Source organism: Melanaphis sacchari, unplaced genomic scaffold (assembly GCF_002803265.2).
Source record: "Melanaphis sacchari strain LSU unplaced genomic scaffold, SCAv2.0 Contig65_pilon_pilon, whole genome shotgun sequence".
Taxonomy (NCBI): Eukaryota; Metazoa; Arthropoda; class Insecta; order Hemiptera; family Aphididae; genus Melanaphis; species Melanaphis sacchari.
The window spans coordinates 1,267,500-1,294,905 of NW_020271469.1; the positions used below are offsets into that span (position 1 = coordinate 1,267,500).

The 27,406-nt window shown below is 24.0% G+C and overlaps 1 protein-coding gene across 3 annotated transcripts in view; it reads left to right on the forward strand.

Annotated features, from left to right (window-relative positions):
- LOC112600525 (otoferlin-like) overlaps positions 1 to 27,406 on the forward strand; it is a 138,315-nt gene that overhangs the window by 47,868 nt on the left and 63,041 nt on the right. The window lies entirely within an intron of this gene.

Here is a 27,406-nt window from a genome sequence, read left to right on the forward strand (position 1 = left end):
AGACGCATAGCATTATTATTCAAGTAAAAAATAAATGCAGTACAAAGCTCTTCAGTGACGTATGAGATTTAATTATACAACAACTGTTTTCTTGGCTTGAGGCGGAAGATGATATTATAAATAATTTACTTTTGACTCGGCAAACGAAAAAAATAAATGTGGGGCGAAAACCAACAATGCGTTTTCGGCTATGATGCTGAAAACAAAAATGTACACCTACGTTAGTTATGGGTGTATAATACACAAAAACAGTGAGTGTTATGGCTTCATTCTGTATATGATTCCAAGGGGATTATGGAAATGTGGAAAATTCCAGCAGCGCTGTGAAATTTTAGACTGGGAAATATCGTCATAACAATATTCGCTCCCTTCCTCACGGGGTTACCGTTTAATTTATTATTATTGTTTTTGTTATTTTCATGAAACATTCAAAATGTATATTTTATGTTACTGAATAGTATTCAGGCACAATTTTTTTTTTTTAACTTATGCGTCACTATTGACTATGGCGGACGGCTGTATGTTTTCCGTTTTTCACGCTTACTATTATTATTATGAGCCAACACGCATTTGCGTGTTTAGTGATGGACATTTCTTTTTTTTGTCACACTCGAATATGTGTGTTGAATGCAAAATCAATGACTGTGACAAAAGTTGGTTTTCTTCAGAAACATTGCACCCCCTTTTGAGTACCAGCAAAAAAAAAAAAAAAAAAAAATACTAAATGTTTAGACTTGTTTTTTAAAGTATTCCTTTATTTCTAAAGTTATTAATTATTTATTTGAGTGTCTGTGGATTCCTATCAGGCTTAAATTAAATTTCAATCATGACCTTACTATTTTATAAATCATTAATTAAATGATGTTCAAAAGTGTTATTAATGGGTGACTTTCTCAAAAATTATTTTAGCTTTATGTTTATTTGCGTATGTATATAAAACCAATGTATTTATAAATGTACATAGGTATTATATTATATTTTGATACAATTAAAATGTCAGTAAGTAAACGAATTATGAGTTTTTACGTCGAGATAAATATTTTTAGAGAGTTGAGCTAATCTTATTTTAGATTCTGAAGGGAGTGATGAATATGTATTGATTTTACAATGATGTGTGTTTTTTTTTTTTGTGTCTGTGTACAGCATAAGTAGTCGAAATAATGCTTCAATTTCAAACTTCGAGGGTGGTTTCCGATGGCAAAGTGAATATCCTTGGTGCATTATAGAGGTAAAAAGTAAACATTTTCCAACAGTTTTCAAAAAAATCGAGAAAAACAAAAAAAAATGATGGAAAAACGGGAATTTTTATGCAAAACCAGTTTTTGACTAAATCGATTTTTTTATATGGTTGTAATTCAAAAACTAATCACTGTAAATACTTGAAATTTTCACCAAATATTTATGTTAGTGTTATATAAATACAGTTGAATTTTAAAAAATTTTTGACTTTTTTTGAGTTATTTATAGACCACTGAAATTATCAATTTTTATAAGAATTTTTTTTTGAAGTGTTGATAAAAAAATGTTGGATGACCAATAAATGTTGAAAATTTAATACAAGGTTCCTTATGAGTTGTTCTTATTGTAGCTAAAAAAAAATTAAAAATCGTTAGTCACAATTTTTTTTTTATAAACGTTTATAGTTCAAATATTTACGAAATCTATTGAAAACGCGAAAATTTGTAAGTAATTTTGAAGTTGAAAAATCATAAAATTTTTTGTGTTTATAACTAAGGATTAAAAATACTACATTATGTTTTCCCTAAATTTTCCTTTAAGTAGCTATAATAAAAACTCGAAACATCATTATAGGAAAAATTTTAAGTGCGTTTGAATTTTAAATTTTTACGAAATAGCGTAACGATAACGATTTATCCTAAATAGATTTTAAATATTTGTTAATATTCAAAAAGTATAAGTCGTAGATACTTGAAAATTTTACCAGTTATTTAGATTGGCATTTTCTTTACATGATTTAATTTTCAAAATATTTTGACTTTTTTTGAGCTATTTATAGACAACTGAAATTTTCAATTTTTCTAAACATTTTTTTTTTGAAGTGTCGATAAATTTTTTTTGGCCCAATCAAAATACTTGAACATTTAATACAAAGTTCCTCATAAGTTATTCTTATAGTGATCAAATAATTTTAAGAATATATAGGCACAATTTTTTTTTATTAGCATTTGAAGTTCAAATATTGACAAAAATTCGTCAAAACTATGCTTATTTGCAAACTATTTTGTAGGTATAATTCATAAAAATTAATAATTTATTGATTAACCATGACTTTTAAAAATGCGTCCTAATTGAAAAATAAAATATTTGTTTCAAAATAGAATGTATATGACAATATTAAAATATAATATATTCTAGACTAACAAATCATCTCCGTTCAGAATTATTTTTCGTATACAATGATACCTATTAATGCATTCAAATTTAACCTACCCTAGACCGAGGTTCACCCCACCCCCTAATGTACAGCAGAGCGGTACCCACTTGCCCGCTTTTTAAATGTTAAGCTTATCTGCTTCTAAAATTAAACAAAATATTTATTTTTTATGAATTAGGCTGTTCTAGCACTGCACTTTAATGTGTTTCATTTTATTTAAAAAAAAGGAATTACGATATATGGTTACTATTGCTATAGCTAATGTGATATATTTGTCATTAATTCTCTAATTGATATTTGATTTCACGCGGGTTAAAACTTGTGCTACGTCGTAAATTTTGTTTGTAAAGACTAAACCTAACGATAATCAAATATACACAAAAGTATAAAACATTGTTTTCTTCATAGGGATGTGCAAATAAGTGAAATAACTCATAACTCATAGATTCGTGTACATATACATAAAACTATGCATTGTTTGTCCTTGATAATATATTATAAATATATAATTATTAAAGATATTCGCATTTGGGACTGGGATGAGTGAACATTGACGGGTAGGAGTAAAACTATATCATATAATATCTAACCACACATTCGGTACATCCGTGAGTACTTAACTTCACCCACCTTTATAACATAATAGTTTTGGCGAATTAACAGCAAACCTACTTATAATTATTAACAGGTATATAGTTTTGTAGTTTATGACTTAAAACGTTACATACTTAATAGCTACCAAAGTTTTCAATACTTTTTCGTCTTAGAGTTTCATTTAGGCAAGCGTTTCAGGTGCTATTGATTTCATAATGGGGTAGCGCAAATAATAATGAGACCTTAAAATAGTATATTATAGTAATTTATACTAATAATTTAAAAATTTCATTACAAAATATAATATATTTATTATTTACGTGTATTTAATTATAATAAATTAAATTCAGTTTTTTATAGTTATTTTTTGGATAGTGTACGATACATGGTTACTAGCAAAAAATATTAAGTTTTTTATTGAGTAAATTATTAATATTTTAGAAAATTATATTAAATATCATAACACTCCTATAATTTTTTAGCCAAATAAATATGCTTTACTAATTATTTATTTGTATGTTCAGAAGTTAAAAATGGTTTTCAGTTTGAAAATTATAGTTAGGTATTTGTTGTTATTTATGGATTACGTTTATAAAGTTAGTGTTTATTTATTGGTTTATTCATCAACAATTTTACATAATCTATATTTTTATAGCATAATATAAATATAGTATAATTATTTTAATTTAAGTAGTAATCAATATTTTAGCTGAAATCTATAGCGTATACCTTTATTTGATTAAACCAAGTTAAAATAATTGATATGCTGCTCTTAAACGACGAAATATCTTTCATTAATATTACAGTCAAGACTACTAAAGAGCTTATCATTAATTAGTTGCTTATAGAATGCTCGTGCTCATACTAATTAGTGTTATTGTTAACCAGTATTTTATTAATTATCGTTTATGTTTGAAAGATAAAGCAGTGTTCTATTGTTGTTTACCTTGGGCAAAGGGGAAAAATAGTCAAAATCAGGTATTCAATTAACAACAATATTTTTCTGTATAATAGTTACCTACTGTAGTTTTATTGAGCTATATTATAAAAAGTATATTAAGAAAAAACTATAAATAATAAGACATTCTAATACTTGTTAGATTCTATAATTTTAGTCTACATCATTATAGGTATACTGATAATATGTCTATTTAAAATATGATTTTAACTCAGTATTAGGTTTCTTTACTAATCAGCATATTTTAATATTTATTTATTTGTTTTATAATATTTATAGTATTAAATCAAATTTTAAATATTACAGATAGCTGGGGCTGTTAAAATGTTTACATGGCTTAATTTATTAGGACGTTCAAAAAAAGTCTTATCAATAAAAAATGTTCAAAATTTTTACTTTATTAAATAAAATAAGTACTATAGTAAGTATTCCTTTAAATAAAATAAATATTATTTAAATTTAGATAAAATACTAACAAGTAAAAACGTTATAAAACTGATTATAATAAATAAATAACATAAAATGTATTATATGAATCATATTGTAAATTATTTTCAAAAATATTTTCTGTCTGTGATTCTGTGAATTAGATGTTGTTACAGAGATTGAAAACGAGAGAATAAGATACTTAGCATTGTAGCTCAAAATTTAGTGTCATTATTTGTTACATAAATCATTTAATAGTTATAGATGTACTAAAATAAAAATACACATATTCCAGTGTCGACTTTATAATTATTCGAGGAAAAAAATTTTTTTGTCATTTTATTTTGTACTATAGTCGATTTAATTCACAGTAATAAATCTTAAAGTAATACAATTAAATATCAGAATCTTTTTTGTATTTTGGTTTTTTTTGACAATCCAATAATTTTATAACATAGTTACATAAGTTATAAAAAAAATAGAGTGTTTAAAAAAAACTTAATTTCTCATAATTATTTAAAAAAATCAAATGATAAATATTTAAGGAAAAAAAAATATTCTTTGGTTCAATTTTATGATTTAATATATTTTGATTACTCGCAATACATAGTAATGCCATAATATAATGGATAAAATAAAATTACTATAATTCATATTTTACAATGAATATAAAATATATTTTTTTTATTATTATAAAATTAGTCTTTAATGAAAATATTTGGTAGTTCAATAAGTCTAGGTATTTTTTCAATAAATCTATACTGATCACAGTAACCATTGAAAATTAGAATTATTATTTTCACAATGGCTACAATATTATAGAAAAATTCTACTTTTTGGTACCCGCTTTATATTATATTAGTATTTTTAAAACATTTTAGCAGATTGTTTGATAATGTATCGTTTTAGTAAAATAATTTCCATAATAGTGTAATTTTTAAAATTATAAAATATGGTGACATTTAATTACCAAAAATCATGTCATAAACATATTAAATACCTAATACTGTTGTTTAATCTACAAGTAGTCTAACTATGAAGTTGAATTATAAAATATTTATATTTTAAATTTTTAGTAAATTTAATTTTAGTTTTAATAATATTTATTAATTACTTGTTTACACGAAAATGCATTTTTTTATGAAATGGATGTCGAGATAAAAACATTTTGAAATATTTCATGTTTAAATAAAAAATATAATAACAAATATGTTAATAATATTTTTAGTGATTTTACAGGATTCCAGTTTAGAATAATGTAATATAATACATTGTAAATAGTGTGTTATATTTTGAATTTTACGAATAAAATAAGTATAGGTATTAGGTACACTCTAGGTTGATTTCTTATTAAATAATCATGTTATTAGTCATTTGATGAATTATGTTCTCATTTAAATTTTAATCTTTGTTTTGACGTACTTAAACCAATTGAACAATAAAAGACCTATAGTATAATTATTATACTGCAAGTGTTTAATACACATTAACAACGTAAAATTGTTTATATGTTTTAAATCCGATTGAGCGTACGTACAATTATATTTATAATTATAACATATTTATTATTATTTATTGTTTTTTTTTTTTCAATGATTCTAATTCAATATACTTCTTTATCTTAGTAACATTGTATTTTTATAATATTTTAGTATTTTAGTATAAAATCTTGACTAGTTAAAAAATTGTATCAGAAGTATGTACTTAGTTCAAAGATCCATAGAGTTCTCACTTTAAGGTAGGATAAGAATATTTAATCATTGATTTTAAATGTGATTGTAGATTACTTGATAGACGAAGTGGTCATACATACGGTAAGTTTTTATTTTCAGTCTCAATTATATTAATATAAATTACAAAAATCTGAGTTCAGATCTATCTACATGTATCAAAAGCTAATTTAAAATAGAAATCCAAATTAAGTTTTCGTTATTTAAATTCTAAAACAAAAACCGAAGATACCAAATTCAACCTTGAAACAGTAGCTCGCTATTCTCTTGCGTTTCACATTTTTATTTATTTATTTTTAATATTACGTTTTTAATAATTGATAACACAATATTTTATATGTAGTTGTATATTTAAATATACCTAAATTGCCGCTATAAATTGCGTATATAGTAAATAATATTATATACGATTTCGCCTAAGTTTTATCGTATCACGTACGGAAAGTCGCATGTGAATGTGTTTACAAACGATTTTGGGGTATAATTTATTTGTCAGATATTAACTTTTAGAGGGATAAAATGCTTTTATGTGTTTGGTAAGAATATCATAATTTAAAATGTGAGATAATAACATAATGTTGGATTACTATTTACTATACACAAGGTACGCGCTATACTTTATTTTTGTTTATATAAATACATAATATTATATTACATAGGGACAGTGCTTGTAACGGTGGTATAGTTTGTACGTACATGTCGTATATATGTATAATATTATTATGATGACAATAATATACACGTCGTACTGCAAATGTTTTTATACCAACTCATTATAAATTATAACACTCGTTTCTATTTTTTCATGACGTATTCGCCCTGCGGCTAAGAGTGTTTTTCATGTAGGTACACCCTTTTTCCGAGGCTGTCTTTGTGTTATTAAAAGGCAGCTGAATAAGGTATTCACTGTCATATTGTTTACGGCTATGGAAAGGTCGCAATCAATCAACACTAAAACGATATACCTACGTACCTCATTCACGCGTTTTCGCAATTCGTTTACCGGCATTAGCTTGTGCGTATAATTTAAGCACGTAGCAAGTATTTTTTTTTCTTAATATTTTTTGTGTGCCTGTCGTACTTTTAAAATGTTATTAGACTAACATAACGTAAGTAAATTTTTCTTTTAGCGAATTACCGCATCGATTGCTGGTTCTATACAGCGCAAAGTAAAGTAATTATTATAATGATATTATGACGCATTTGACGAAACTTGAATAATAAAAATGTAAGTTTAAAATAATTTTATATCGTAATATTTATATTTTAACACTAATAATATGTTCGTCAGTGTTCTTTGAAGATGTGACACTTTTTTGTGGAGTAGTGAACTTAGCATAGCAAAGTAGAGTATATTAGTAGATATATAAACGATCTACATCTTATCTGTATTAGGCGTGTAAAATATTATGCAAATCGATCAAAAAATAGTCATACGAAAAAGATAATTTTATATCTGATGTCTCAACTCTGGTCAATAATTTGTTTGTAGGCGAAATTTGTACTTCATACCTTATACTTTTTTGATTAGAAATTATTATATTATTTACCAATTTATATTTTTCATTTTCAACTATATTTATACATTTTGAGTATGAGTAAAATTTAAAACAAAACTTGTTTTGAATTCGATTGACTGACAAAAAATTGACTAGAAAAGAGTTTAGAATGTCTTAGACCTAATCATATGTTTTTTTATTTTTGTAAATTAAGTTTAATAAATTGTCTTACTATCACCTGGTTTAGGCGTAATTGTAAATATTCATTTCGAAGCTATAACTACTTTATAATATAAACATACGCGTTGATGGTACGTGGTGTTTTAATCCGTTGGGGGCTTCAATCTTCGATCAGAATACAAATTACAAAAGATACGAACGTTGAAACAGTAATATGTACAATATTATATAGTATGATATGTACATCTAATTTATTCTATCCATTTGATATATTATACATATATTATACATATTATATATCCAATAGCGAATAACATCATATTAAAGATCATAATATTTTAACTACATTCTGCTGATTTTCTGTTATGCTACGTATACAATCTCATAATATAATATATTTTTATTACAATTGTGTAAGACTATTAATATGTTAGATACTATTTAACTAAATATTAATATAATTTATATATTTGAATCAGTTTATTTGCTTTTAAAGAAGATATTGTTTCATATTGTTACGTTTTTTCACCTATTTCCTGGTGAAATTAAAAATTGCAAATTCATTTTATGCTTTTGTATCTTAGTAGTGGGACAAAAACGCAAAAATAAATATTGTGCACCTTACATTATAAGTTTCTTTTTAAAATTATTAGTTATTAAATTAAATTATTAATTTTAATTAAATCTATAGTATTTTATAATTCAAAAATATATCAACAACTAGTGTTCGAGTTTACTTGAAGTTTAGTATTATCTCGTATCATAACGAATTGCGGTGAAGGGGTTGAACATAATTTGAGATTACTATACAATATATACAGTATAAACTTCTATCTAACTTCTAACTTATGAAATATATTTATTTTTGTAAATTTCATTTGCGCTTATGGTTTGTTAAAAAGGCGTTTATTTATTTTTTGAGCTTATGGAATATTTATTTTTGCGCTCTTCGATTGTGTTTGGGTCATATTCTGCACTTATAGGCTACAGCCCTATTTTCACGAGCGTGTTATCGTGTTATTCAAACGCAGTGAAAATAGTTATACTTTAAATATAACAAAATCTTATATTTTATTGTTCTGCCGAATTGTATTCCCATTACCATACTAAACATCAAAGTTAAAAGCTTAGATTCTGACTTGCCGATGGTCATCCTTTCTGGGCCATTGAATATTTTATTTTTAAGTTTTCTATTATCAGAAAATTTACTAACAAAGCAAAACGAATAAGTTTGAAAAAAAGTTATAGCTATAGATTACGTTAACATAATATTATGTTATTTTTTTTTTTTTATTGTTCTTTTAAAATTAGTCGAGCTGAAGTTTATTTCTTAGAAAAAAAAATTATATTCATTAAATTTAGTGAAAATAAACAAAATAATGTTGTTTTCGGTAAAGTAATTTATGTGCTGTTAACTAATTTTTCAGAGTATGAAAAATAAACTTTCATTAAAATAAAATAATCGTCTTAATAAATGAAATTAAGAATCGTATATATGTATAATTCTTTCTTTAATACTTCGATATCATCAAATTTAGGGAATATGAAATATGCGAGATGAATAGTTTTATTGAATGAATTGAATTAAAATATAATTTATATAAACACAGTATGAGCCACCAAAATAGTACCTGAAACTGAGTAACTCTGTATATAACCTCAATTATATTTTAATTAAAATTTGAATAATATAAACAAGTGAGTTACATGCATTAATTTAATGGGAAAATAAAAACTTGTAAGTGTTTGTTTAAGTACATTTGGATCTACTTTTAATAGATGCCTAAATGCTTATAAAATATTTTTCATATATTATACTATAACACCCATAACGTTTGAATAAAAATTGAAATTGTTTAGAAAGTCATCAGCATTATAATATATAGTATGAAATATCAAGTATAATATGTTTTCTATACAATTAAAAATTGCCTTTATACTTAGCAAACTTTAAAAATAGGTTACTCTAATACTCTAATACAAATCAGTTAAAGTAAATAAACTTTGACTCTTTAAAAATCTATGGTTAAAAACACTTAATTTAAATTGTTAATTTTAAGTTTTAATTATGTTTTTCTTAAATAAACATGAAAATAATGAAAAATAGCTCACAAGACAACATTTAAAGTGATGTAATGTAAATTATTTTCATTGATCCAAAAATTATATATTCAAAAATAAAAAAAATTTATATGTATTTAAAAAAAAATTAAAAATGTCAAAAAATACGTGTTATCAGTTTGTAAAAAAGTGTTTGCGGATGCAACTTTAAAACAAATTAGGATACTTGTGTGAAATTGTTTAGATAAATAATCTATATAATCGAATTGCGATTAATCAATATAACAATAGTTATTGTTTCGCCGTGTCAATAATGACATTAGGATAATAGAAGTTGTATTTAATTAAAACACACACACATACATATTAGTGTATAGATTAATGGTTTTTTTATTTGACTTAAAATGTTCTTTATGTTTATTTAATGGTGAACTGTGGCGCGCCGATTATACTGACAATACTGTGTACCTAAGTGTTATCCGTGAACACTCACAGTTTGTATTTACGTCCATAACTTTGAAGTGTATACAAAACGTAGTATTTATAATCGCAATACTATAAAACACGTAAAGTTATAGTTTGTTGTTATTATTAATATCAGTCAAAAGATTATTCGTAAAATAATTCAAACAACCATAATACTTTAATAAGTATAAATATAAATATAAATAACTTTCTACTCCTAAATTAGATCTTTATTGCTTACACTCACTAACTCATTTGTGCGGTTTATATCAAATACAGTATTGAAGAATAGGTATAATATGATTGAATTACAAACAATTATTATTATTTTAAAATAAAGATCTTAAATATAATGTTTATCCTTTATTATTCCATTTAATTGTTTAAAATAATAAAAACTTGAAATGAGGTGAGTTAAGTGTAATCATCTGTTAGCTACTTAAACTCTCAAATGTTATAAATGTTATTTTTTAAATAAAATGTAATGTTAATAACATTGACTTTAAACAAAAGTAACATAATATAATATAATATAATGTGATTTATTAATCACAAAGTTTACTTTGAAAATACATATTCTGGTTTATTATACAGATCAATAAATATTAGTAAAACAGATAGTTATTAGTTTACCGAGAAAAATTGTATATACTATACTAATTTTTATTCAACTTTATTTATGAGTACAATTATTAGATAATGAAAAATAATTTAATTTTCATGCTAGGAAAAATCCAGGATAGTTGTACTGCATATGTTTCGAGTGTACATAAATAAAAGAATACGATTTATTTAAAAAAACATTGTTTTTGATATTTATTATTTATTATTTATAAAATTATTTCAATTTTTATGATAAGATTTAAAAAATCAAAAGCTCACATGATAAACATTTTTATTTGTGAGACAAACCAACAGTCAAACAATGTAAAATCTTCCTGTTATATTTATATGGTATTATGAAGATTTTTACATAGTCATTTTCTATTGTACATGGTGTAATAACCTTAATAAAAAATGAAAATGGGCTGTGAACAAATAAATATTACATAAGTATTTGCATACTATATAAAGAAAGTAGTGATCATTATTAAAATAATAGATAGAGGATACTTCAAAGTTTTATTTAGATCCATTTTTTTACTAGAATTCACCTTCATTCTCCACCATCGTAAAACAAACACAGTCATCTCTCTGCTGAGAATCTAAAATGTAATCTAAATAATAATAACATTTAAACCACTTATATATATATATATATATGAAAGAATCTTAAATAGTTACTTTGATCTTAAGAATATTAATATGATTAGAATTAAATTTAAAAAATAATTAATGTTAAGTATTGTAAGAATTTTAATTTGTTTAAGCAAAAACAACTATACTATACCCCTATAATATAGAATTTCTAAGCATTTGTCCAACATACAGAAAACTAATTTTTGACAAATGTAGTGATATAAATAACTCTCAAGTATTCCCACGAGGATGCACGTCAGTTAATAGTTAGTTATAGGCTATACCTACACCAAGAATATTATACATTAAATAATAAATGAATTATTCGTTTTCCAAATTCCTAATTAGTAGTTGCCATGATTAAGGCATATATTATGTGTAATACTATTAAATATTAAATGAAACTGTCACTATAATATAAATGTAATATGTAATATTTAATAATCTTAACTTAAATATAATTATTTGTAATTTGAATAAGTCAAAATTAAAAACACGTGTTTAAAATTTGACTTAAGGAATACTAATAGTGATCTTACCTATTAAAATTATAGCTACAATATTTAAACATAATTTATAAAACTATTTGTATTTAAAAAAAAATATTGAATAAGATATGAAATTACTTAAATATTCACAAAATAAAAGTTGGTACCAACCCCCTACCTATTTCGAATGTTTAGATCTGTATACGTACTTGTATTTTTTAGTAATATTTTTGACTAAATTTTAATTAAATACATATATTTTAAAATGTTATCACAATTTAATTTACATCTAATTTTGTTTTTGTAAGAGGTAAATGAAATTCATTTAATAAAAATATCATTAAAACCTTTGTTACCAGTTTTTATTTTTTTCAGTAATAATATATTAATAATTGGAGAAATTATTAATATATTGTACATTTTTGAAATTTTATTTTGTAACAATAATTTGCTAAGTGCACTCAAATGGATGAATATCCAGAAAACAAGTATGGTACGACTAGTTACAACACGAAAATCTAAATTTTTGTTGAATATTATGTTAGTATACTTTGACATTGACATATTATCATTATAATATTGATTTGCCATGTGAGTAGATTTTAAGGATAATATGTAAATACAGTAATATAATATCAGGTGTCACTATGAGTAATAGCTATATTGTAATTTATAAGGGTAAATTTCACATAAACTGAATAATAATTAATTATTTTGTTGGTTATATGCGTAAATCATATTATCATAGTTATTTATTTAAATCTATCACCATCATATACGGTAAATATTATCACTTTCAAATGTTAATATACATTTACAAAAACTAATATCATAAAATGACTTAATCAGCTCATACTGTTAGAATACTGTTTGATTCAAATTTAGTAATATAATTCTTGTGGATTCGGATTGCTCCGAAATAACCCATTGATAATATTTATGATGTGCAAATATAATAATATACCAAAAGTTTTAAAATTTCAAAAGTTTTCAAAACTTATTCTCTTAGTGGTATATTATTATAACTTAAAAGCTATTAAACATTGTTATACACTTTCGATAAACATGCATGTATAAAATTATGCTCTTTTTACATAAATATTACTTTTAGGTCCAAGGAAAATAAATGCCATTAGTTAAATTAATATATTCTCATTCAACTATTAAAAACAAAAATTTGAATTACTTTTATATATATATATATATAGAAGCATCTTTAGTCTAAATTATTGATAGTTTTTTTTTTTTTAATAGCTTAAATTTTCACTGAAAACCATATGAGAAACATTAGAATATTCAATTAAATTTAATATAATATATATAAATACTTATATACTTACTTTGTTCATAATACTTGTACTTATACCAGATGATTCATTTAATAACCTTCACTCATTATGGTGACATATTTGATATAATTTATTATTTTTTTTCAATATAATATTGAAACAGAAAAATTGTTGGTTTATTTCAATCTTTAAAATTCAAATTTTGTAGAAAGCAGTTTATGAGTTATAAGTATTTAAAGTTTAGATGGACAAAGTAGTAGATCAATATTTTTCGTGGTATACTTACACCACTATATTGACAAACGTGTCTAGCCGTTTAGGATATATATATATATATACAGGTATTTATGTATATTATAATAGTTAACTATAAATACTGTTATAGCATTTCATGTCATTACAAGATCATCTTGTATAATCAAAATTTATGGAGAATTACATACCTGACTTCTATTGATGCTATAATAGGTCTGTTTAAAATCAATAAATATATTTTATAGCTCCTCATCATACTGATAGTATTTGTATATGATTTGTCTTCGGTTGAATTTATAAAAACTATAGTCGATGTTACTTTTTAAAACCATGTTGTTATTCACTTATTACCTCCAAGGCATATATTTCAATCATAATAATATGTAGTGTATAGTGGTGTAAAGAATCTCAAATGCAATATCAAACAAATTTATTCTTTTATAATATTCGATGTTTGTTGGATCACCTATTAAACTATAAAAAAAAAAAAAACTAAATTTAAATTTTTAATAAAAATTATAATTATGCTTTTTAGCTTTTTTATTTTATTTTATTGTGTATAATTTATGAGGTTTTTGTATGTTCAATAGTTTATGATAAGTTTTTATCATATATTTAATTTTTTATTCAATATTAAGAAGTTTTCTAGTAAATCAAGCATCATTTTAACTTACGTTATTCAAATGTTTATGCGATAAGACTTTACATAATATTATATATATATATGATTTTATAATGATCTAAAATCAACTAATTAATTATAACTACCATAGCATCGTATTTTAAAGTTAGAACAAGAGGAAAGGAGTAGATGTACAAGTAGATAATAATACATCTCAGAATTCTCTCTTACCTCAGAATATTTATGAGCTTTAAATTAATATAAACGCTCATTGGTTATTAACTACCAAAGTGTTTGCTTGATATCAGATTTATATTAACCTTAATTTTTAAATGCGATATTTATTATGTAATACAAAAATACAAAATAAAACATTTGAACATTTAATTAAATTTTTTTATAAATCTTTCCTAATGTGAATTATTTGTTTACTTCTATCATTAAAATTTATATTTAATTTAATTTTACGATAAAAAGTAATTTTATATGGGTTGTCTAACTTAATTGGAAGAAAAAAAATTATTAAAAAAAAAATAAAAAATTTTTTATGATCAAGAAACCCGATCATAGCGTTCAGTATACAATTATTTTTCATCCGTCGTTATACAATTAGCACATTAATAAAAATTATTAAAGACATAAAAAATAATTTCAATAATTGTCAGAAAAAGTACTAACCTAGTTGGGTGATTAATCTACCCAATAAGTATCCAGTGTCTTATATCATAAATAAGTTTCTGATTTTAAAGTAAAATATTACATTCGTATACAAGATGATTTTATCGATCACGCTTGACCTTAAGTATTTAATACAATTTTATTGCGTAGAACTTTTATTTATACTTGAGTCTAGATACTTTTAAAATTATTTTTACATATATGACATCTAACAACTTTTGTATCTGTGATTAATTCTCTAGGAATTACATTTAAATTTTATAAATTTTATAAGAACACATTACACTACGTGCAATACACTAAAATAAAATCTAAATAACACTGTAGAGCTATCCTATAGGTATACTTAATATATAAAAATAACACTTGTTATTATATCTATAATTGACTGATAACGTTTTACGTTGAAATACCACTCGCAATTCGCAGTTTTCACGAAACGCGTTTCATATAAATGTTAGTGTTGAAACTGGAAAACATTCCATAAAGGTATAGGTACCAAACTAGACTAGTATCGATTTCCTACCCAAAGAATCTAGTTGGACGTTTCCCAAAGGCAAACGAGTATTATTCGAGAACGTTGGATCAAGGTAAAATAAAAATGACGTTACCTTTATTTTTCATAAATACCTTAGCGATAGATAGTTATTTTTACGCTTCTATGACCGTTATTTAGAATGAATTGTTTTTTTTTTTTTACTGGTAAAAAAAAAGTTCACAATTATATGAAATATTATAATAGTATATTTAATTATTAAACTTAAAGCCATTCAATATCGAGTACTATGCCAAACTCTATAATATTATACTAGATATAATACTTATATATGTAGCTCTGCAGCATGTCTGTCTTCACAATAATTATAGCCAGCTATTATGATTCTAACATTTTATATTATATCATTTAGTTATTCATTATTAACGATCGATGTTTAAATGGTGACCTATTAATTAATTAATGACAAACTATCCACCTCGCGGGTATAGAATCTTAAAAATGCCGATTAGTGAAGACGTCTTACTTCCATATGGAAGTCTGGTCAATAAAAACAAACGTTGAATACATTTGAAAATTAATTTTTAAATCTCTGAATGCAGTTTTGAAATGTATTAGAAATTTGTATTAGGTATAATTTCAGTTGTATATATCATTATTGGATTAGTTTGATAAATACTCTTTAGGGATATGATTTTTTTCTTACTACATTTTTGTGGTACTTAACAATACGTATTTATTAATATTATACGCGTGGTAAAATGGATAATATTTTGAATATGGATATATGGTAATTTTCTCAACAATTTGACTCAATTAATTCGTTGATCAGTTGATCATATAAATTGATTTCACACTTAAATTTGAAGTTAAATTATGTAAATTGTATCGTGCAACCTCTGTCACTTAGTGGTAACGGTAATAATAATAATAAAAAAAAAATATTCCGTAAGTTAAAATATTATTTTAGATTAGTCACATAGGCTTCATATTTAAACTATGGTCCATAATCATTAGTTATATAGGCATAAAAATGTGTCTTACCAAATAAATGATGAACTAGGTCTTAGTATATGAATATATCGATAAAAATTATTAATTTGTCTCAAGACTAAATATTACATTTTTCTATTACATTGTTCATTTTAATAATAATAATAATAATAATAAAAAAACCATAAAATGTCGGTAGAAAATATAAATGATGTTCTGTTTAACGTTTTAGTAATTTATTATAATCCATGCATTACAAACAAAATATAAAGCTCCAATAATCGCATGCACTTTATATAATCTACTGTTTAAAAAAAAACTGAGATAAATATAATATTTTATCATGAAAATCCGTTACTCTATTTGTTACATTAGAGAAGTTTGAACACAGCAAAGTACCTAATTTAGAAAGTATTGGTGTTTTATATTTATTTTTTTTTTCATTAACAAACATTTTTACATGGAAAATGGAAGCAATGATTTAAACGTGATCCGTAGCTTGTAAAATAAATAAGAAGTTCAACGTATTTTTTTCTGTATGCATGTTAAAATAAGAATTACTGAACTATTTCCTGAAAACTATAAAAAAAAAAAAAAAAAATGGTTATAAATAAATAATAATTTATTCAGTATTTTTATTTTTAAATGATTTTGTTTTTAAAGTTTTCTACTTTAAGTTATACAATTTGAAATACTGTTTCCAACTTAAAATTTAAAACTCAATAGTACTTTCAAGTTTCAAATAAACAAATAAAATAGGCATCTAACTAAATTGAAAAAAGACTTTTAATTCATTAGTAAATTTTCTTAGCTATTTTTAGAAGAATAAATATCAAATCTAACCTCGTAACTACTGAGAGGCTTAAAAAACAACGAGCATAATAAAAATAGAGCTCAAAACGAAATATTCATAAACATTTTAGGATAGTATTTGTGACGCAGACACAATATGTTATTAAATATGATACAACAGAAAACTAAAGGATATTATGTTTTTTATAGCGACAGCGACTAACTTATCAATAGTCATAGGACCCAGTGGTTAGAATTATGTATAGAAAAGTAAATGAACCATTAAGAGTTGCATGATAATTAAACTCTTAAGAAAAAAAGTCGCGATGCCGAACCAAAAAAAAAGATCAATAAATGATCTGTAGTAAAAAAAGATCTAAGAGTGCCAAGTATTGAAGTTTATAAGAAAATAAATAAAGATAATAAAGGGATTGAAAATGAAATATTATGATGGTAGCCAAAATTGTTATGTCAAGAAATAAAAAAAGATGATTTTATATAAAATGTAGAGCAGGTACAGTGAAAGGATATTTCGTTTAATCATCTTCACTAAAGCCATATTTATTTTATTGTTTTTATTTTGAATTTAAAATTTTTGAACCAATATAAATTTATTAAATTAAAAAAAAAAAAGTTAAAACAGTCCAGTTAAAGAAATCCTTATGAAAACTAATAAGTTATTTTAAAATTATTATGTATGAACAGACAAAAAAAGGTAGTAAAAATATGTACCTAAAACAAATACAGAGCTCGTTAGAAATAATTAAACTATACATTTTAAAAGTAATAATAAACAAATTATAAAAAACAACAATAAAAATGATAAAAATTTACTGTCAAGCTTGAATGTTTAATTAAATAATTAGCATAGTAAAACATGCAAGTATTGTAATAATTATAAAAAATAAAATTAAAGAAGTTGACTAAAAAACACGATAAAGGAAATACTTGAAATATGTATAAAAATTAGTCAAATGATATTATGACCAGCAACAGTAAATAAATACTGTATACAAATAATGTAATATAATATAATTTTTACCTAAAAAGAAGTCATAAAAATAAGAATATTTTTTCTAAACTTTAAAAAAAAAAAAAACGGTTCATGAGAAAAAAAAACGAAATTCAAAATCTTAAATTTATAATTTATGTTTAATATTTTATAATTATGCAGTATGCATATACATTTTTTATATTTCACCTCAATGGAAACTACTATGAAAACGAAAAAATAAAATATCTTTTATTTTAATATCTATTACGTATACTACGTGAAACTTTGATTGTAATCTAAACAAATAAAACATTTAAAACTATATTGAAACTAATATAAAAAATTATTAAAATATTTTAAAACCATTAAACTCATTGCTTAATACAGATTTAAATAATTTCCATGTACGCAATACGTTAAAAATAAAATAAGAAACAAGTGTTTTTTTAAATATTTTATTTCCTTTTTTAAAAACACAATTTTACTGCTTGTCATTTTCAGTATCCTCGTGTAATTTTGTTATTGCGATATATTTGTTCGTATAATTCAAAATTATGACACACTCCGGATATTAATTTATATTATATTTAAAAACTATAAATTTTAGTTACATTCAAAATAGTGTTTGAAGATGAATTATGTGGATATAAAATAATAAAACTTCACATTAAAAACTCGCAGTGTAAAATTCTATTGTTTCATTTCTTTTGAAATTAGGTTTACATCAGCTTCAAATACATAACATTTTTTTCTAAAACTACTATATACTATTTTTTAATATACTCACGTAAAAAAGTAAAAATACATTCAAATTCAATTTTTTTTTGTTAGAATATTTAAAGTTTTTTTTTTTTAAATTTGAATCAAGCCACTTTTGGTAATAAACATAAAATCAATATATATATATTTATTGAAAAAAAAATATATAATTTTATATTCAACCATAACATACATATGTGTGTATGCTGTACTAATATACATTGTAAATTTTACTTAATAAAACAGCCCCTGAATAATAATATTAATTATTAGAACTGAAATAGAGTTACCATTGTAAAAAGTTTAAACAACTTAAGAATTAAAGCAAGTCTTTATTTTTATTGAACTATATTCCAGACATTAGTCTTTTTAAAATCCGTACTAAGTTAAGGAACATTAAACTTTTTATAATATGACTTTTATAGGATAATTAGACAGTTTTATTGATATCCCTAGATATTTCAAATGTAATCTATATATTCGGACAGAAATTGGTTTTGGTTTTTGTTCATGAAGAAGTTTAAAATAATCTCTTTTCTTTTTTTTATAAAAAAGTTGTAAAAACAATTCTATATCCAGTATTCTGTTTCGTAATATTGCATTGTAAATAATTTCAAACTACATAATACGGCAATATGACCCTGGGGGCTAAGTTACTAGTATAAGTGATCTAGCAAAAATATCGTCTAGATGCGTAAAATACAACTTCCCATCAGAAAAGTTTAGACCTTTATTGCTGTTTGTTTCAAATTTTCCTTTATTTAAAATTACGTTAAAAGAGGGTTATTGTTGTTTTTTTTTTAAACTTTTTTTTAAAAGGTATAAAAATCAATTTATCTATAGATTAGAAATTAAACACAAACTGTACTTCAATGAGTTATTTTTAATATTGCTTTAAATTTTTCGAAAAATTGGAAAATAAATTTCATCATAGATTCTCATAATGAATTTCCCATAATTCACATTCAGTAACGGTTGCTTTATTTTTATTATTACCACTGTTAAGTTAAATATTTGTAATATTTTGTTGATTGCATAAAAAGTAAAATTTTTTAAGATTTAATTCTTAGTTGGTAAATTTACTGATATTTGGTTCATTTATAATGTGTCGTGATGCGATATTCCAATTTTAAATTTCAAATGGAGCAATAAGATTTTTTTAAAGATGTGTTTTTATTTTTTATTTTTGTGTAGTATTGTTTTTCGTAACAATTTGGAATAGTAAAAATGTTCAATTTTTTGGGTAACATTTGATATGAGGTCAGGTATAGGTAGTTGTTGCTTCATAATAAATTACGTAGATAACATAGATAGGTATATAATAAGTATAGGTATTTTTTTCTAAATAATTGTTAAATAATTTATTAATTAATAACTCCATTGTTAATGACACAAATATCCAAAAAAATAAAACAAAATATTATATCATCCCGTTATATTTTGTTTATTTTAAGGGTAATATTTTTGAATTGCTCTTAACGGCTAGATTACTCTTGATGGTATAGGTTTAATAATTTATTAACTGTTCATTAACTATAGTGGTATCCGTTTTTGAAACAATATACTCAGATTAATAATAATTAGAGTGATAACTTTATACTGCTGGAAATAATTTCGGAAAATAAATATTCATTATAATATTATACTATATTAATTAATTTAATATTACAAAATAATTCCTACTGTAGTTCAATAAATAAAGTTTTAAATTACTATAGCCTATATGGATAATTTAAAAGTTGTTATGTCCTCTTTCTATTTTTTAGGTAAATTAGTTACATATTAATACTATTAAAAAATATTTAAAGCAAATTATATTTGTATACTTGGAAATAAAATTGTGAAATGAATTGTAATTTTAAATTATTTTTAACTTTTTTTTTTTTTACCGTGCACCAAAGGAAATTAAAATTACAATTGAATTCCAACCATTAAATAGGTATTATGTATAATGTATACCAACTATTTATTGTTATCAAATTGAATATTACTCTTATATTCCATAGTAAACTAACCATAAAGTAACTTTAAAAAACCAAAGATTTAAATTTCTTTGAGACTTTTTAACACTTTTTACTATGACGATTAAACTTTATTAGTTGAAAAATGTATCTTTGTCATTTTATTTTGATTCAATAAACTTCATAATATTCTTATACTTTTAAAAAAAAAAGTATTATTACCTCTTGAATGTTTCACATTTATCTAGATGGACATAATGTACAAAATGTTACAAAGTTTAATTACGTAATGAACGATACAAATTATTGTTTTTGTATAGTTATTTTTCACATTTGATAAATAAGTTCTCAATGATACTATTATATATATAAAAAGTATATAGTATTATATTCTCTCATAAATATCAAATAAATCCAACGTAATTGCATAACATAGTATGAACTTTATGTTTTTATATCATTATGTTAATGCTTACTGAACTGTAAAATTTAATAATAAGCAGTTATTTTAAAACCTTTTAAAGTCTGTATTCAGTAACTATTTTTTCATGAAATGAAATTGAAATTTAAATATAGTTTTTTTGAACATGAGTAGGCACTATTAACATTTTGTAAATAATTTTTATATAATTTTTTGTATAGAGTTGTAAATTTAAATGTTGGCCAAAAATTTTCAGATTAAGTGTTTTAGCATTAAACTAACATGGAATTTAAATTTATTTTCTTGCAATAATCATTATTTTAATGAACTTTTAAAATTGTTTTAAAAAGTGGTTAATTAAGTTTATACTATGAATACAATTATTTTAACTGTAGATGCTCATTATCAAGAAAATTTAAAGTATTATCAATGATTTTTACATAATTTATATTAATCACAAATAAAGTTTTTAAAAATGGTATATTTTTACTATTTTTGACCGTTGTAATTTATTAGGTTAAAAAAGTAAGTACTTTTTTAAATACCAACGTACACATGATAATAATAAATAAATTTAGAAAAATAGACATCTACGAAAAATTGAAGAGTGAACTATATCTAATATTATTATCACTATATTACGTATTTCACGACATACAGAAATTTGATTTAATATAAATAATAAATATTGTTATACGACCATAATATGGTTATTATCGTGTTACGGGAGAATTACTAAACAAAATAAAACTACCGTAAAATAAAAATACACGCCTTATTGATAATAATACGGGTTCGCTGATTAGTTTGATTTGCGATATGACGTACTTGACAATATATTTTTGACGAACAACTCGATGGTGGTAACGGAGTGTCTGTGCACAAAAAACACACCCAGAATGATGAAAAACGATAAAGCAGCGTGCCGATGACAACTCGTCCGATGACGTTTGTTGACACAAACGACTACGGACGTGTTAAGTCGGGGACGTCAAACGCGTCAAAAGAGAGGTATTGAAAACGACTGCGAAAACGGGGTCGCGTGTGTACGCGTTGTGCAATCAGCTGGGCACACGTGCCCGTGGAAAAGCGCGTAATTCGTGGACAAAAATTGGAGATTGGTTATGCAAAGCGTCCGGAAGATGACAGAAAAGAGTTTAAATAACGGACGGCCGGTCGGGTGCATAAACAGCAGCTCGAAAACGACACTTATCGTGTTGCAGTGCAACGCGGCTCGCTGTCGCAGCGAGTCCGGTTTAGAACACCTAAAATCCGGATATCCTATTGACGATCGCGCCGAGACAAGCGGATACGTTCAGTTCCGGACGGTAGGAAGTTACTACTCTACCATACGGCGCAATATACATACGCGTCGTCATTGAGTAGGTGAGTTGCGATGAACGACGCGTCAAGTCGGAATCCAATCGATATAGTGATCTGTGCGCGAAAGACAAATCTGAACGGTCAACCAGCAACCTGTAGATCCGGGCATATTTTTTATTGTATAGGTCAGGGATGGGCAACTCACAGTTACTATAGGGCCAATTTTTAGAAATTTAAAATATAGCGGGCCAGAGCATAGAAAGCAAAAAAAAAAAAAAAAGGTCATTCAAAATATACATTTTAAATAGCATTTATTTTGTTTATAATGAAATAGGACATAGGTAATACAAAAAGCGTTATTGAAAATAATTTAATTAAATATTTAAATATAAATAGTTATTTGCAGTTTAGTGAGAGTTTTGAGGATGTGTGGCTTCTAATGACAACGCGGCAAAATCGACTTCTATTTCGGACGAAGAAACACGAAGTAGGTGACTTAATGTTTCATCTGTAAGTCGATTTCTACTATACTAGACATTATAGATTATAGAGTATAGACGATAAAGTTTAAAATTGTATACCTATACCTAATGCAATTTGAAAATGTAGCGCGGGCCAGATAAAAAAGGCTCGCGGGCCGGATGCGGCCCGCGGGCCGCCAGTTGCCCACCCCTGGTATAGGTATATATTTTATAAGTCATTTGTGTTTCTGTTAGCGACGAGGATGGATGTTGGAGTGGGTTCAACTAGTTTTTACCAAAAACGGATCGACAAAAATCGCGTATATTTTAATGCAATTTCATATTGAGACATAACTGATCGTCTTCCAATAGACCTGAATAGAACTTAGAAATTTAAATATTTTCCATTTTGTCTTAGGTATTTGCTGTTAGTGCACATTGAACCAATATTTTATGGTGTGCACGTTTTTGAGATGAAAAGTTTTTGCAGCTATAAATTTAATATAATCATTTAGTAGGTACCTATTATAGTTTTGGCATAATTCGTGTACCTAGTATTTACGGAAATACAAACATTTTTTTTTTTTAACCAAATGACTGTTTATATTTTTGATACTCATTTTTTTAAATCATCTAAATTAAAAGCCATGACGAAAATTTAGGTTTTCAATACTAAATAGTACAAACTAATGTTATTTTAAAGTACTTGCTAACAATTTTAACGGCTATATAGATACGAGTATTTTAAACTATTCAATATTATTATACATTTTATTATTTTTATAATAATTATACCTTAAAAGTGTAAGCAAAATATGTTTTTCAACATATGCAATTTTCAAATAATTATTAACTTCAGTGTACAATTTTATTACACACTACTGTTAACATAAAATAAAACTCAATTTTTGCTTAAAAAAAATTAAATTTGGAACTACTTTTTCAAAGCCGTCAAGTTTTATTTTAATCTTCTAAATACATGTTGAGAATATAATATAACGATTATAAGCTAAATCTTTGATCTTATTCAACCTACATTTTTAAGCATAAATTTAACACCTTTTTAATACAATATAACGTATTCGTATGTATATTAACGGAAAGGGATTATTCAATGACAAGTATTAAACATCAGCCATCACCCATGAATGTATAAAGTTAAAAGAATAATTCTCACTTTAAGATGCGAAACGTTTTTCACTGTTATTAAGGAAGAAATCACATTGCATTTACCTCGTACTAGTCATATTATAAAATTATAATAATCTGAGAATTTGTCAATACGCCATAATATCAACGGAAACTTCAATAACACATAACTGAATGATACTATAAAAAGTTTCCATCCATTAATTTTACTTTGATTGAATATACATATATAATATTTATTATCAATTTATATTTAAAATTATGAACTAAACTAATTTTAAAAGTGAACGATAAGTCATATTATAAAATATAAAATGATTCTCAATATGACGAGTTTCGTAGATAACATAATATAATATATAAATATATATTATTTCTCACTTCTATTATCTATTTTTAAAATTTATTTTTCATAATTATTATTATAACTTTCTAATATCCTTAACTGTAAAATAAACAATTATCTATGTAAAAGTTGTCTTCGGTTAATTTAAATAATATTAATTAACTTTCGTCATCATAATTTGTATATTTTGTAAACTTAAGTATCATTATTATGATTAATAAATTAATTTTTCTTAGTGTTGGTATATAAAAATGTAAAAACAAAAAAAAAATCGTGTATTTTATATAGGTTATATCTTTATTTTATAACTTTATATTTTTGACATTGTCTTCATATCAAAATAGCAATTGAAAGAATTGTTTATAAATGATCTTGAGGTATTACGTTTTACAAAAGAAAAAAAAATTAAATTAATTTAAATATTAGAAATAGTATCGGCAGTACAACGAAAAAAAAACATTCAATTTTAATTTAAATAAATATATATTATGTAATGTTACAAAAAAAAAATATATATAATATAAGAGAATAATTACTTGTATTTTTATAACAATAATGATTTTCCCAGGTTATTTTTTACGATAAATTCTTAAATTAAGGGTTTACTTTTTGGGCTTTAAAATATTTTCAACGAATTAATTATTTATTTATTTCAATTTCAACTTATTATTTTTTTTTTCAAGTCTACCACACAATAATATATTATTGTTTATTTTACATTTATTACTCATTTATTCACTTTAATTATTAATTACTAAAAAATGTATACCCAAAATATTTATCTCTCTCTCACTCTCTCTCTCTCTCTCTCTATGTAAAATATGTGAACACTTTACATAAAATTATACTATGTATGTATATAATATAGTAAAATAGAAGACAGGTTACTTATAATAAATATTACTTATATTTAAATACTCGCAGAAGAGTGTTAAAAATTACAACACTCTTCATTTCTTCATTCCTTCATTGTAGAAACCAGGGTCTTTCTTTAGAGGTTTTTATTCCCCCCCCCCCTCACCCCCCATAGTGTTTGAATAAATTGTTTTTCAAAGTCCTGAAAAGTAGGAATTTAATTAAAAAAAAGATTTTGAAAAAAATTTCTTAAAATTTCTTAATTTTTTTTTCTACCCGATAACCTTATTTTTGAGCGGGACCCTGTCCAGAGTGCTAATTTTGTTACAAACTCTAATTTGATATAAGTCAAAATATGAATTTTGAGTAATCTCTGTATAGTTTGATGAATATATTTTTTAAGTGTATATGTTTATTGAAATCTAACTAAGCCCAAAATAAATGAATTATGAGTATAATAAATTGGTAGTAGATAGGAAGACATTGCTTCAAATGTTGTATGATACGACGTCTGATAAAGCCCTGTCAGTCTAAGGACCAGCTTTCTTAGGCTAGAGCTTTTATCCCTATTGCAATTATCGCAAATGGCTATATTTGATTTACGATCAACCTCAACCTCTTACATTTAGTATCTATCTCACGGATGCACCTGCCAGATATTCTGCGTGTCAATGCATGCCTAATGCAAAACACACTACTTTAGCTCGTGTTTAAGGTTATAATAAAATAAAATAATAATTATTTTTTTTGGTTAAGATATACTGTAAGCTTATCGTTTCTTTCATGTGTTAATGTGTGTTTACTATAAGATTGTTATATTATATAATATACATTTATACTTACAGAAATATATATATATATATGTATATAAGTGTGTATTATTAGTTATAAAGGCTCGATACAGTATCAATTTAAAAACATTGTTAACCATTAAACTTTTTATTTTATTAATAAAACTTTTATAAAAATGTATGACATATCTGAATTTAAATAAATGCAATTGTGTATATTTGATCAATAACAGTAATGAGGCTAGATAATAAAATGTATAAAATGCAAGGTTAGTAAGATTGTTTTAGATTGTAATTATTATTATTAAAATATTTCAATACATTATTTAAGTACCTATACATATACACGACGTGGCACTTTTCGTAAAATGTTTGAAACTTCATTGTTTTATAAATAAGTATTATTTGTTTAAAAAATTTTTATATTTAACTAAATATGTATTATGATTTAATTTGTATATACTTGTTTTGTACAAAAAAGAAAATATAAAAATATTTTTGAGATAATATTATTTTTTCAAATAAAAATGCTGTATTATTTTAATTTTTTATTTACTAAAACTGAGTGTTTATACGAATAAAAAGGAAATGATAAAATAAAATAAATTTAAAATAATTTATACAAATAATTTAATGCATATTAAAAAATATGTCTAATTTAAGTATTATAATAAATTATTATTATTAATGTAATAATTAATATTTTAATTAGGTGTAATTACACGATTTATAAGGTTTACATTTTTAAATTACAATTGTGAAAAATACGTTTTGGGAAGCCTGGTGTGGTGTGGTGGTTGGCTTCAAGCACTATTACGCATTCTGAGGTTAAACATTGGCCGGTGTCACTAGTTCTCGGATGAGTGACAGATTTCTTATCGTTAAATTCATGGTTCACACATATATACACATGTTCTATAACCCTATAAACTACAAAAAAGAAAAAAAGAAAAAAACTAAGCGTACCTTTTATAGCTAATGGCCTTAGTTACCGGGCTTAAAAAATCAATAATAAAAAAATATGTTTTGGACAATTATACTATTTCTAAAGTTAATTATACTTGATAATTAATTTTTAAAAAAACCATAGGACGTAGGTCATAGGCCATATAAAATAAGCAAACAAAAACAAACATACATTTTTGTAGCACGCAATTTAAAATTATATGGTAAAAAAATAAAATAT